The sequence below is a fragment of the Lepisosteus platostomus genome, chromosome 28 (assembly GCF_059453375.1).
Source record: "Lepisosteus platostomus isolate fLepPlt1 chromosome 28, fLepPlt1.hap1, whole genome shotgun sequence".
NCBI lineage: Eukaryota > Metazoa > Chordata > Actinopteri > Semionotiformes > Lepisosteidae > Lepisosteus > Lepisosteus platostomus.
The window spans coordinates 858,098-873,611 of record NC_142638.1 but is presented as its reverse complement, the minus strand read 5'-3'; the positions used below and the strand labels follow the sequence as shown (position 1 = coordinate 873,611).

General features: G+C 42.0%; 1 long non-coding RNA gene across 1 annotated transcript in view; it reads left to right on the top strand.

The window, feature by feature from the left end:
* Nucleotides 1-14,581, top strand: part of LOC148638523 (uncharacterized) — a 65,604-nt gene extending 51,023 nt beyond the window's left edge. Inside the window, exon 3 of the long non-coding RNA XR_015930945.1 lies at nt 13,214-14,581. This is a non-coding gene — a long non-coding RNA (uncharacterized LOC148638523). The remainder of the gene's footprint in view (nt 1-13,213) is intronic.
* Nucleotides 14,582-15,514: the final 933 nt, after the last annotated feature.

Here is a 15,514-nt window from a genome sequence, read left to right as displayed (position 1 = left end):
CTCATTCTGCCAGATGTTATATATTTAATATGTAGCATTAACTTGTTTGCTTTGTGCTGAATATTAGGGTTTTGATACACCTGTTCTGGCCAGAACTATGGACATGAATTGGGCTGAGCAGGGACAGAGCAGACATAAAGTACAGGGGGCTACAGCACCTGTGGAGGGAGTCAGTAGGCAGAATGCCAGGTGCTGTGTTTTTTTCTTTTTTTCCTCTCTCCTATGTTGCCTCTTTGCCCCTGTGTTTCAGACTGGGTCTCCAGCAGCTCCACACACTTGTGTGGTAATCGACCAGCATCGAGTCAAACATCCTGTCGCTCAAGTCTGTGAGGGTTGCATCTGTGCTGTTTGCAGGCAGACTTTAAAAGGATGTATATATTTTTATGTATAAAATCTGTTTCTAGGGCCACCTGAGTCACTCAACCAGTGAAGGAGCTCACCTGCATGCGGGATGAGGTCTATGACCGCGGGTTCGAGCCTGAAGCATGTCATTAGCCACCTGCCCAAGTGGTGGTGCACAGTTAAAGGAGGAATTGCTCTAATCGTATTAACGCACATCAGCGCATGCTGCTGACACTGTTTCGGCAATGATTTGTGAAGCGACCTGCCGTGGTCTGAAAACGGACCTGCATTTTGCCTCAGTTATTGAATCACAGGGTTGATACAGGTTTTGTTAGGGGGTGGGGGTCGCGCAGAAACCTCAAAGTGGACCAATATTTAAAATAGCTCAATGTCATTTAGTGAGATTTGACCAAAAAATGCTTAGTAAAATGGTTACCAATTTTAAAACTTCAAAAAAACAGTGTGTATAAAGGTGCTTTTATGATGATATTGCATTTCCCTCTTATTGCATATAGAAAAGCCTGGCATTTTTTTCATTTTGTGATAGTGTATTCACCTCTGTTTAATGTTTTCTAGTACTTCAGGAAGTTTCCTGGCATTACTGCCTGTGGCTAATAAGCAGTTTTGAGTCCTGTGTGTGTTCTCTGTGAGGTCTGGGCCTTGAAGTGACTTGTAAAAGATGCAGGACACCAACAAGCACACACAGCTAAAAAAGCTTCAGTACTCAAAATAGAGGAGATGTGATCAAACTTGTATTTTTTATCAGGCCTTGTCTGAACAAATCCTAAGAGTTTTTTTTGTTAAGAGACATAATTATGTGTGTGGAATTATAATTATGTCTTTTGCGACTTTACTCTGGACCTCCAATTAATTCCCGTCTCCGGAGGGAAGCTTAACAGACCACATGTGGAGAGCTGCCCTGGACACCTTCGTCTTGCAAATTGGAACGGCATTGATTTTACCAGCACAGCTAATCGAAGCCACAGAAACAACGGGGGGTTTTCTAATGTGTCAGCACACCACAGTAAAGTAAATCACAAGTAGAAATATGAAGTTTTTTACAGGGCTTCTTTAGCTCTTAGCTAACTGAGTGTAGCATAGACTCCCACTGGGTGAGATATCAGCCCATCGTTTTATGTTAATCTCCCACGGACGCTCAGTGAAGTGGAGGAAGTCCAAATAATGTGCCCTGCTTTACAACACAACAGCAGGGTCCACATCAGGGGGCTCCACCTTCTGATCCTGGAAAGTCCAAACCTTATCTACTGCACAACTAAAGGGTATACATTGTTTCTGTTAGTCCTTTAAGAAAACATTGCAGATTTAAATCTGTGGTCAATAAATCTTTACCTGTTCATAAATCAGCCTGAGTGGTCTTCATCTCGGGTCCTAAAATCAGAAGCCGGTAGGTTTTATGGGGAACAACAGCTTCTCAATGGTGAAAGACAATCTCAATAAACAATGAAGCCTTTGCTCAGGGTCACTGTCCAGATTGTTGATGCCTGTGGGTTTCAAGGCAAGGTTCCAGTGTGAGGCCCTGTTCTTCACAATGAACAGCGAGACGCGAAACAGAGAGCTCAAAGGGAAAACTATGTGGAAGTGCATTTAAAACTCAGAACGGGAGGCTCTTCTTTCCAAAGAGGGCTGTGGGAGTGTGGAACAAGCTTCCCTCCCTGTTGTGAAAGCCAGTATCCTGGCGTCTTTCAGCAAACAGCTGGGTGTGATCCTTGGCTACGAATTGCCACAGGGGGTAATTGGGCTGAATGACCTTCTCTCATTTGTAACCTTTATACAAAGAGTCCAGAGCTCTTACTGCTGGGCATACAAAGGACACAGATTGTTTGTGTTGGTCCCATATTTACTTAAGACTTTCACAGCTCAAAACGCACGGTATGATCTACATGTCTTAATGTGCTCCCATATCCTGACTTTGCCTACTACTTATTTATCTGAATTAGTGACCTTTAACCCCCGTCTTAGAAAGTCCAAGTTTTATAAGGAGATGTGAGAAAGACTTCAAAATGATGATCATTTGTAATCAATTAGGAATTAAGATCTCACAGTGGAGAAAACCAGAGGGACACAGTGAAAACCCATTGGTCAAAGTGGTTGTCATCATAAAGGTTGCTTTGTTTTTTTTCCCTTACTTTTAATTTTTCGGCTTACACTTTGTGTAATTTTCTTGAAAAGTCTGTAGAAAACCGCGTTTTTACAGGAATCAGTTGAGCAGTCACACGTTAGTATTAAAAGAAGTATAGATGAACACAGCTGTTTGGACTACAGAAAACGCAAAAGCTTATTGGATGTGGATACAGGACAGCACGCTCGTGTGTTTTTGTAAGACGTGCTTGGATAAGGTGCTTCCTCCAAGCGTTGTCATGTTTATTCAGAGTGGGTCACACCTTTCGCAGGAGGTGGGGGGGCCGATGGACGAGGTGAAACTCATTCACCGTAATGAAGTGCAGGAAGTCAAATATTAATCTCCGCACAGGAAACAGATAAAGGAGAAGGGCTAAGGTTTCGAATGTAATTTGTGCTGCATCCTAACGACATGTAGTAGGGAAGGTGGTGTTAAGATTTTTAGTGCATTAAAATTTTTAGTGAGTAAAGAAAGTATTGATTTTTTTATGGATTTCAGGGTCAGTCTGACAAAAGATAAGCAGGAGAGGAGCACTTTTATGATCTGTTCAGAGAGTGTGAGCCAGGAACTGGAAGCACAGCAGTACCGGCTGCAGCATAGGTTAATAGTTTATTTAAGCATTTTCTCAGAACAGCACCTTCACTGTACATTCACCTGACAAAATCATATGAAATTGTGTTTCGATTCATCAGAGTCTGAGTCTCGTGTTGAATACTGTATTTCCAAGCACCAAGGAAACAAGCATTTTGATTTTTTGGATGGTGGTCATGTTCACAAATCATAGTGGGTGCTCTTTTCCTTATAATAACTTGGGATTTTGAGTCAGAAAACAAATGGATTGAAAACATTTACAGTACCCACATTATTCAGTGGTTGCTCCGCACACCAACATTTTGGGACACAATCACACTGAAACAGACACTGAAAATAGTCAAACTTTCTGGTTTTCTGTAGTAATTGTGTGTCTATGCTACAAAATACCAGCATTTTGCCTGACCACATGTGTGAGGTCCTATAGTAGCATGATGTTAAAATGCCAGATGAAGATGGGTTTGTGTCCCCTCTATTTTGTGTCAGGTGTCATAGTCATTATACCTCTACTGAGGCTATTTGCGTCTATTGTGATGCAGCAATGTATAAAAGACCTGTATATGCTTGCAAAACATGAATATTTCTGCAGAACAGATTGTGTGTTTTCTTCAGCAGTGAATTTCAGTTAATAATGCAGATGCATTACCAATGTTGCTGGCACATATTTGCATTGTACACCAAAGGTAGACTGACATTTCACATGCACAGTGAAGCTGCAGGGATTCCAGACATTAGTATTGTGATCACAGCTCTGCACTGAGTCACTGCCTTGAGAAAGCATTGATGTTATGATTTTGCAGAAAATTAATGACTTTGTCACATTTTATTACAACTCTGAAAAAAGAAAACTGAGAACAAGTTGTCTGGTTGCACAGATATGACATAGTGTCTCTTCTTCTACTGTGATTGCTGATACCTACTCCATGTGCAGGCTTGGATGCTGACACAATTTGCTATTCTTTAGACATTAAATAAAATATGATGATGTTTTATCTCCAAATAATACCTGATTAAAGTACCCTAATTCTAATACATTTAAAATTATTCCCATCTGGGTGGCATGTTGGTGCTGTAGTTAGTCCTGCAGGTGTCTGGTTTCCTCCAACAGTCTGAACTGGCTTGTGGGGAATCTGGCCCTGGTGTGAAGTGTGTGTCTGTGTGTGTCCTGTGATGAACTGGTGTCCTCTCCAGGGTGTATCCTGCCTAGAGCCTTTTTTTCTTGCCAGGATAGGCTCAGGCTCCCCCTCAACCCTGAATTGGAAGAAGCAATTAGAAAATGGATTAATTTTTCACATTTCTATTTTCTCTTAATAGATTAGCATGTTTTGAAAATGTATGATTAATCTTCATAATTAGAAAATAGAGGGAACAATTTACTCTGGAGAATTCTTTTTAAATACACCTGCAAGAACAGACAAAGGTGATGGTAACATGAGCTGGAAAAGCTGACAACACAGTGTCACAGCAGCTCAACACAGAGCACTGAGAAACATGTTCAGAGTGCATCCTAGCCCATCTGTTCCAGGCTGGCCATTATCAGCCATCTTCGCAGATTGTATACATATTAGAGTATTCCTATAGGCTCAAGACTCATTTCAGAATGGAATAATTTTAAAGGGGTAATACTACTACTGGCTTATTATGAACACTGTATATTAAATATAGAAATGGGCAGCATGAAGGCCCAGTGGTTTCCATTGCTAACTCACTGCGCCCTGGTTCAATACTTGGGGTGCTGTCTGTGTAGAGTTTGTATGTTATCCCCAGGTTCATGTGGGTTTCCTCCCACAGTTCAAAGACATACTGGTCCGTTAATTGGTTCCTGGGTGTATGTGTTTGTTTCTGTGTGTGTGCCCTGCAATGGCTTAGTGTCTCGTCCAGGGTGTACCCTGCCTTACACCTGGTGCTTGCTGGGATAGGCTTAGGAATAAAGAGGTTAGAAGATATATTAGGGTATTCTGTTTGTGGTGTTGCTGTCTTTGTCGTTCGTTCCAGAAGATCTCTTACGTTCTTAATTGACCCCTTGATTTAAATTGTTCTTTGGCTTAATTGGACTTTTTAAACAGTTTTTCAACTCTGACACTGTTGGAGGTTTGGAATCACCAGTACAAATCTGTAACGTAATTGAAATGTGCAACATTTTAAGTAGCTGAAAGCAATTTAGACACCCTAATTATCCTAAGATTGTAATTAGTTCATTAAACTAAATTTTCACTTAAATGAACCAGTTTAGTCATTTTCCCAAGGCTTAAACAGGCAGGGTGAAGGTCTCTGAATCTTTATCATAGTGGCGTGACATCAGTGCATTTCAAAAACGTGTCACTCCAGTTGGATTGTATGCCTCCAGGGCATTGGAGAAAAACTGGGAAAAAGTGATCCAGGCACAAAAGACAGCTGAAGACTCGGCAGTTTTCATTGAAATTATTATTTTAATAATTGCCTATAATAGTGATATAAAGAAGATTAAAAGGGTTTTCCAGTAGTTTTGAGGTAAAAGAATTTTCAAATTCTAGGCAGCAAAACAGGAACGCTTCCTAATCAGAGCTAATGGGTTCTGGAGCTGCCAGAAAACATTATAATTATGAATACAGATTTTGATTGTTGAGATAGGAAACATCTGTCCATTCACTTTGCTTCAGCTCCTGAATTCTCGATGTGAAGCACAGGGACATGACAGGATCAGAGGGGGGAGGAGGTCGAGCTGAGATCACCTGGATCCGCGCTGATTCTGCACTGTAGTCGCTGCCCCATCTCTCTGTCTGTTAGATTAGTCCTGCTCTGAAGCTGTGAGCAGCTTTTCTTGGATCCTGTGTTAAGACCCACTCAGATGACAGACAGGGAGATGAATTATTCCATCGCGGTTTAAATCTTTTTTCATCATCCCTGAGGCAGCATGTTGGGAAGAGAGGAGAATAAGATAATGATGTAGAGCTAAACCGCAGACACGGTCCAGGGAATCAGCTTTGGATTTATTTACAGAAGTGTGTAAGGAACACCTCGCCTCATCTGACCTGTTACAGCGCACCACAGTGATGTAAGAGACAGGCTGCCCCTCTTAACTCATTCAGCCTGACTACTTCTGAAGATCCCCAATCCAGTTAGGTGTACGCATTGTCCGGCTCCTTGTTTTAGATCTGGGGATGGTTCTGACCAGGTTGGTTGCTGGAAATCTCTCTTGCTGCTCAAACTGATGACTCTTGATCGATGTTTGAACATTTGACGTGGTGTGACGCTAAGTCGATTAGGTGCACTGAGCGTTGCCGATACTTTGGATAGCAAATATAATTTTTGAAGAACACACCCAGAGAATTCCACAGCATGCATTCAGTCTTGGTCTTGGAGGTCCTGTGGAAGACCAGGTCTAAAAAATACGAAAAATGATTTCTTAGGAAATTCTGAGCTCTTCAATCCGGCTCCTGCCTTTGCGAATAATACATGATCAAATTCAAGGGGCACATCTCGTCCTCTTGGTAGCTCAAACAGTAAAGTCCTCTGTTAAGAGTGATTGACACAGTTCAGTATTACTTCATTAGCAGACAGTGCCTGTTCTGCAGCTGGAGATTGAGCACCTTATACATCTGGTGATGCAGATACAGCAGGTGGCTGGAGACACTCAGGGATCACAGGTTTTCTGTGATGCAAGATGAGATCTGCCTCTCATCTTTCTGACATCACTGTGGCAGCCTGGGCTGAAGAAGAAAGTGCACAAACGTTCCTGCACTCCCATGTGCTGTTATAAAGCTGCAGCAATGAAATATCTCACCTCCTGGAATGGAACTTATCTTTGGGAGATTTGCCACAGATTGTTTTCCTTTTTCCTGGACAATTTTCATTGGTTTTACTGAGATTTCCCAGGGCATCAGCATGAGGTACAGTGGTCTTTGGAAATACCATGTTTTACTATGGTAAAAATTAGTAACATGTACTGGTGGCCACCACAGTAAATCATAGCAAAGACCATGTAATGTCTTTAAATATAGCTGCAAACCACAGCAAAAGTGGGCTATTACAGCATCTCCTACAAACACAGGGAGAACATACAAACTCTGTGAATGCTTAACACTGCGCTACCTTGTTTTCAAGTTTTTCAGGAGTAGTTCCAAATATCCAGTACTGTAAATCAGGGATGAGCAACTCTATCACTCAAAGGCCACATTCCTGCAGATTTCAAAGGTACTTTTTCCCATTAGCTAATGATTAAGACCGGGAAGAGGCAGGTCCGTCTCACTCCTGAACTTGTGAAGTGTAGCTCTCTTATGGATGTTTGCTGTTCTTAACAGTGAACATCTCAAAATCACCTGAAACACAAGTTCTTCATTTTACATGAGTCTCTTGTAAAATGATGGTTATTTTGATGGTTGAATGCTTAATGCCTCAGTTCCATTTAACCAATCATTTTCTAGCCCATCCTAGCCAGCAACAGGCACAAAGCAGGACACACCCTGGATGGGACACACACACGCACACCTGGGCCAATTTTTCCAGAAGCCCATTAACCTGCCAGCATGTCTTTGGACTGTCTGAGCTTATTAGCTCACTGTGCATGTTACCATTTTCAAAAACAAGATGCCAAGCTGCATTCCACAGGGATCCCTCCCCTTCTTATCTCTGTCCTTTGAGACAGTAGCCACGGAAGGGCAGATTAGATTAAACCAGCTGGATTTGCCATTGATGGTCAAGAGAGTTGCGGTGCTGGAGCTCTTTAAGGAGCTTTTGGTGCTGCTCCAAAACAAGATTGCATTCCTGTGCTGTCTGCCTTCTGCTCTGATGGAAGAAGGAGCCTTTATTCCCTGTCTGCTCTGTTACTGTCACTGACGAGGTGTAGTTGTGTCAGTTTAGGCCTTGTGCCCAACTGTAATTAAAATATTCCAGGAAGTGTGACTGAGTTCTGAAAATGGGAATGGGGAGTTAACATGAGCATGTGAGCATGGGGTTGTCTGAATGCAATGACTTTTGCAGGTCTAGTGCAGCCTTTGTGTTTCAATACTTGGGATCTTCAGGTGCTTTCTTTGTTTATCCTACCTCACGTTCCTAATTCTTAACCCAGTTCCCAGTTCAGTACAACTGTAGCATGATTTTATGCAAAACAGGCACTGCAGGTCATGTGCTTTTGTGTAACACCGCAAGCTACTGTACCAACACAACTTTCAGAGCCAGGAGCTGTGAAACAGGAGAGAAAATGGCGCTTGAAGCACACAGTTCACATGAAGCCACAAGGGGGCAATATTGCTCAACAGCCAAGAATACATTGACTGACCCCTAGCCAGCACCACATGGTGGGGTTTTGGCCAGATGCTAGTCATGGTCAGCAAATGGTTTTCGGTGGATCTAGACAGCAGTGTCCTGTAATGGTTACGAGCTCCGAACTCTCCTGCGTTTCCTGGGCAAGGTACTGTTCCCAGATTGCAGCTGCTATACAAATGATAGTGAGAGTTAACAGGTGATTCCAGACCTGTTACTAATGAGATCGTAATAACTAGAGTCCGTGTTTAGGAAACCCACCCCTGGGAGGCACTGTCTTTAGGACTGGAAAGGATGAACTGGGGTTTAAGTGTCTCCTTTGAATTTGTAATGTGCCATCACTGGCACACAAGTATGACTGAGCTCAGGCTTCTAAAATAAGAGCCTTTCCAAGAATTCTGAGAAATACTGAGAACACAGGAGCTGCACTTAATGTTGTAGAGAGATCTTTCAGATGACACTGAGGTTATAACTCTTACACTGAAATAAAACACACTCAGAAGACCAGCAAGCAGCAAAAAGTTAACATAAAGATATATTCTCTCATTTTAAAAAATAAATAATGCATGGGTCAGGGCTAATTATGCCAGAAACATCCAATCTCATGTGAAGTCTGTTAATTCCTTACACAAGCTTAAGGGAACTGCACTGCGGTCTACTTCTATTCGTCAGAAATTAAATAGAAATTAGTCCTAATTTCACAGGGGGCAGAAGGAAGAGACTTTCTAAGAAAAAAAGTTCTTATACTTTTTGTAGATAACATAGTAAGTATTACTGAAAGTATGGGTATTTAATAAATAACAAAGTTCTTTGTTAAAATCAAAATAAACATTTGATCAAAAAAAATGCAGTGGACAATCCAAAGGGCACAAAAAAGCACAATCGAAATAATTTAACCTTTGACCAGGAAACCCTTCCATCCATTTTCTAACAGCCTCATCCCATAACGGATATGTCTGAACTGTGGGAGGAAACCCACATGAACACAGGGAGAAAGAACACAGATTCCACACAGACAGCAGCCCAGGTCCAGAAGTGAACCCAGAGCCCCAGCACTGCTCCACCAGGGCACCCCAGCTGGAAGACGACAGCAGTCTGAACACCTCAGGGTGGATGTGGAGAGAAGGGGTTCAGAGTCGCCAGAGAGCTTTATTTGTCACCACTTACAGCAAGACCTCACAAGAGTCAATACAAGGGCAGGTACAGGGCAGAGGGGCATCACACACTGCTGTGGATTTTACACTGTTGGGCCTGTTTTCGTGTGCCCTGCAATGGACTGGCGTCCCGTCCAGGGTGTATCCTGCCTTGGACCCGTTACTTGCCTTTATTTGCTCCCTCACGGCCAATAGAAAATGAGTGGATGGTACTCTGTTCATTCAGTGTCATTCCCCCGTCATGTAGACACACATGTAGGGTCCTACAGCAGTCTTCTGTTGATGTCTTAGCGATTTTGTTTTAAGACAGCTGATCTGTAATTTGTAGTGCAGAATATGGCCTTTTAGCTTTAAGAATTTATAGAGAGAAACAACTGATGACAAAGACCACATGACAAATGAGTCAATTAGATACAGGTGATGGATAAGCTACTCCAGCACGTCATATTGGATGCTCATGTAGTAGTTTGCCTGGAGGGGCTGGGAGTACGTTTTTGAAGATTCTGATCAATTTGAATTCAAGAAGAAGTGACAATCTTGGTTTCCTCTCACTCAAACTAAATGGTGTTCATAACAGTGAGTCAATGTTGTTGTAATAGAAGCACGACAGAGGCATTGAGTATGCATTTTTAGACACATGCTTTTAGTTACAATATGTCTAAGACTTTTGCACAGTAACTGACAATTGCAGGCATTACATTTTAGAACCCTAGTCAATTCTACAGTATATCTTAAATTAATAGAGACTTTTCTGATAGTTCAGTAAACTTTCAGAAAGTTAAGTTCAGCCATTAACAAATACCTACAAGCTGCGTGTTGTACTTAATAAATTACCTACTCTATGTCATAACTAAACTATTATGGTACATACAGGTATAGTGGGCCAATGTGTAGGTCTGCAGTTGTATACTGTATGTTTTTTTAAAAGTCTGACGCTTATTGGCCTTTAAATGTTCCACTGTAGCAAATAGCTTTGTAAGGTTTTATCTGAAACAATTACAGTACTTGAATCAGTATTGCATCAACATGCAGATGTGTGCCAGAGAAGACAATAACCACTGCCCCTCTATGAGACTCAGTCATCCTTCAAACTGTAAAACCAGGGCAGCACATTAATGGAGAGGCAAGTTGAATCTCGAGTGGCCTTCAGCGGATTTCACTGTGCTGTGGATTTGCAGAGTTGACTCAGATAATGCAGTTGTCACTAATCTTTTGTTTGTTAGCTCTGGGCCTGTGATCAATATACAGCAGAATGTATCTTTGAAGAGTTATTCAGTTTAGGGAGGCAAGGGGTAAGAGGAATGTGAAAAATGGTAAGTAATAAGCAGGCAACACCCTTGAATGAGTGCTCTGGGTCCTCATTACCCAAGAAAAGAGAGAAAGATGAAGAGAGACAGAGTATGAAATGGAGAGAGACAGAGGGATGGTCTTAGAGTGAGAGTCTGCAAATAAAAGAAAATAATACCAAGCCTACTGTGGTAAAGTCCACCAAAATCTTTTTTTCTCTTCATTGAGATCAGTAGGAAATTGTCTGTACGAAAGTCAGAGCATGGCTTTCTCAAAACATGTCACAACAACAAGCATGAAACAGAGCACACACAAACCCCTCCGTACAGCTCAGTTCAGTTCAGGCTTTATTATCCTCTGGAGGGAGTTTGTTTTACAGAACAGCCCAATACAAACATTACCAACAGACAAGATGGTCCAGTACTGTTAAGGAGATAAGATTGTTTGGGAGAGATATTGCAGCAAAGATAAAAGATTTCCTGAGTCTATTACTTTTACACCTGGGGGCCCAGAGGTGTCTCCCAGATGGTAGTAGTATAAATTCACAAAGGACGGGGTGAGACACACCTGGAGGTGTGTCATAATGTTCTGTACCACTTTTTGTTTATAAAAGAATATTTAAGTTGATTTGATTTGTACCTGGGATAGCAAACACCAGGCAAATTTAAACTCTGGTCCCTGACTCTCTCTGTTTGTCTCCTGAAACACAGGTTCATCCTTTTGAACAGAACTCTGCAATTAAAATATGAATTTGATGAGACTGGGGTCGGTGCTCTTTATGTTCCACAAACCTGCAGATTTTCTATACATCTCTAAATCATCAGAACTAAGGACAAGAGCCAACTTAAGTCTCGGCTTCAGCCTTTTCCCCTTTTCTTCAAACTTCATGCTGTAATGACTGTGAGACACAGCACATCTCCAGGACTGTAGCTCTCAAGGGCAGAGACTGGAAACGCCTGGCTCAGACATTTCTTTTCTGTTTTTACTCATATAAAATAAGTAAAGAGTTTGTGATACAGACATGTTCACTGGTACCTGTTAAAGAGGAACTGCAACACTATTTTTACAGTTTGGGGTTATAAAGAATCAGCAATGATGAGTGCATTTCAAAACACAATAATAGTACAATGTTCATGGTAACATGTACAACCTCTGATTTACAACACAAAAGAGACGCCGTTTTGATGTGGATGTGTGCGCAGCGCCATATTGCTGTCATTGTCTGCAATTCAGAACAAGCCAACAAAACCTCCAGTAACGCAAAACCAGCCCAATTACATTGTAAACATGCAGGCTGAAATGAAAGTATATATCATATTACGAACTGTCGGGCTTCATAATCACGTAAATGTCAGTATCCTACATCCCATATCCCAAATTGACAATATTTGAAAACCAATCTATTGTATTTCTGTCATGTACAAGGTGACATGTTTTAAAATACTTTATTTAGATAGCCAAATTGCCATGATATAGATTGCCACGTTGGAACATATCTAGGGTGAAATGTCTGCTGCACAACCTGTACTTATTTGCTAGGGTTCTGGGAAAATCAGCCCTGGTTTAAGTGTGTGTGTTTGTGTCTTTGTGGAGTCTCCTCCAGGGTGTATCCTGCTTTGTTCCTGTTGCTTGGTGGGATAGGCTCCGACTCCCCTGCAATCCTGTCCTGGATAAAGCAGTTTAGGAAATGGATGGATGGGTGGAACTGAAAACAGTCAAATCAAAGGTTCAGCCCATCTAAAGTCACGATGGAATGAAAACCAGAACTTATGATGTAACTCGGGGGCAAGGGTTGAAAATAAAACATTCTTGGTGAGTTTGCTGCCAAAAGTGGTTTTAGAGACCAATGCAAAACACGGAGAGGATACTCTATGGGCAGTTGTAAACATATAAAGCTTATTAGCTTTATATCAAATCATTTAAAATCCTGCTAAAAAAATCTTGTTCCCTTTTGCAGGCTGATACACTCTGCTTGGAGTGGTTACAAGCATGTGTAATTAAGCTGGCTTGCTTTCATTAAGACCATCTGGACATGTAGCCACTGGTAAAACTCAATTAAATAGCCTCCTCCACTACAGCTAAGGCTGCCAGCTCTGAGCATGTCCTTTCTCCCTGCTCTTCCTGCCTGTCTCCTTCTTTCCCTCGATTTCAATTCTACACCTTTTGCGCTCAATCTAGTCTCGTTGGTCTCTTTCCACTGCCAGCTCCTGTTCAGTCACATGGGCACAATTTTATTTGGCTTCATCAAATAAGAACTGCATGTGCCAGTTCCAGACTCTGGAAACACATTACTTGGAACTTAAAAGCAGAAGTATCAAACATACTTGGTGCACCGAAAGTCAGAAGCTCCCAGGAGCTGTAAACAACACAGCACAGTTTTTAACTGACAGAACACAGTGAAATGAGAGACTTTCATAGTTAATTATTTTCTTTTTTGTTTTTTACATATATCTGACAGGTTTAAATCCCGCTGCCAAAAACAAGCCTGCACAGCTCCCACAACACAGCATCCTGCAGCTCGGCTCAGTATCTCTGCAGAGGTGGAGGTGCCCCAAAAACGAGAAATAGCAGATCAGAAAGTCTGCAGCTCTTCTCCTGCCTGAAAGTTACGCAGAAGCGTGCAGCACTTCTGATTGGCACAGACCCTGACAGCTGCAGCAAGAGCTTTCTCCCACAAGACAAATGTGCGCTGACCTTCTGTGTCAAACAAGCAGGGTGCAGCATTCCAATGCATTGAAGTCTCAACAGCAGACCTCCACCCCCCACAGCCTGATGCGCTGTGCAGCAGCAGAGAGGGCAATGGATGTATAATGTAGACACACAAAGCACATCACATGATGCCTCTCACCAGTTGACTTCCACCTGCTCCTCGAAGGCCACAGTCCGGCAGCTCTTACAGAACCTCATTCAGTCACTGCCTGTGTCAGACCTGGGGTAAGAATGAAACTGGTTCCATAAAATGATTAGGAAAAAAAAAGTCCTCCATTCGTGTGCTCTGTATTGGTTCTTTCTTCAGTGTCTTTATCATTCCTGCCTCGGATTTATTTAAGAGCTCAGGAAACATTGGAGGGCGAGGGGAGGGAGGGTGTTGCTGCATTCGAAGATAGATCAGCTTTTCAAGCTCTAAATAATTTACCTCGCTCTCAATTCCAAACGTAAATTATGTTAAAAGGGCTGGAGCAGTAGCCTGCTTATGTCACGGGCGAGAGCCGGCGAGTGATGGATCGTTCCTCCTTTCCTGTATAGCGGGGATTTTTCTCGCTTCGAGTCGCTAATCCTCGGTTTGTAAAATGTAGATGAATGCGCCCAGCAGGTCTCCAACAGGCCAGCGTGGACTCCTCGGTTTCTGCTAATGAATGTTTAAAGACAAAATCACTCCGAGTGCATGCTGGATCGATACCCCGCATGCCGGAAGAGACATGCAGGGTGGAGACAGCAGACGGGTCTGGAACACAATAGTAACAGCAAGAGCCAGTTTCCAGGTCCTTGGCTGTGGCCAGTAATTTGGATCTTGTCATCTACCTCAGGGTATAGCAGACTGTTATCCAGATACTGTATATACCATTCCTCTCCCCACCCTGAATAAGTCAAGAATTTTTAAATATTTGCTCGCCATTTCTCATCTGCAATGAAAAGACAAAATACAGAAACAGATTGCAAGCATTAATTAATCAAAACTGGCGCAGAATTGTGGAACAGAAAGAGAGGATTTCAGCAACCTTTCTTGCTGTTTGCATGGAAAGGGACATGAAATCACACCTTTGAATTGCAATATGAGCTGTTTTGAATTTCGGTATAAATAATTTAGTTCAGGAGAGCTGGGAAAATGTACAAAAACCTCATTTTGAGCAGGTGTTATGGTTTGGGTGCCTCGCTGGGTCCAGACTAAGCAGACGAGACAATTTTTTTAAAGTTGCTATGAACCTCAAATAATTAAAATGTGCACTGAACACCAGTGTTTTCCTTAATTGACTATGCTGCTTAGCACAGCAGTAAAATATATAATGCAAATATATGATGCTATGTAATGCAAAACTGAAAACAAACACCATTTTACTTGTTTTGTTTGCTCTCGCCGATTCATCATTATCTAGTGGAAAGCTACTCACTGGCTTGACTCAGAGGGTCCTTTTCCGCAGGTTCCAGCAGGCCTCTCTGGTAGTGGTCCACACACCTGTGCTACAGTTTTCTGCTGACAGTCTGAGGTGTTTCTGCTTCTGGTTTGTGTCCAGTTGTTTGAAGCTTATCCCTCTTTCTCTCGACAGCCTTGTTAAGGAGAAAGGTAATTACTGCTGTCTGGTACCAAATCAGTTCTTATTGTTATACTTTTGGAATGTGTTAACTCAGCTATACTTCAACACAGAGATGTATAGCTAAGTTAACACATTCCAAAAGTTATCTTACAGCAAAGATTGATTAAGTAAAAAGAAACAGGTATCAGGTTTACTCCATGCTGAAAAGAAAAGAAAGGAAACACAACGTTTCGGCCATGGAGCCTTCTTCAGGTGTCAAGTATACTATAACCTTGAGTATGGTCTGATATATGTGTCCCACTTCAGATGCCCAAAGCACACTTTAGCAACTGAAGCTTATCTCGTCTTACAGGACAGCGCTCCCTATTGGCATAAAGCTTGTTAGAATTTCTGGTGCAGTGGCAACAGTTCCACCTACTGGTCCATAAACACTGAAACACTGTTCCCACAGCAACCTCATTTTCCCAACACAGCATTTACAGACCCAATGTTGCTCAACATTGAGA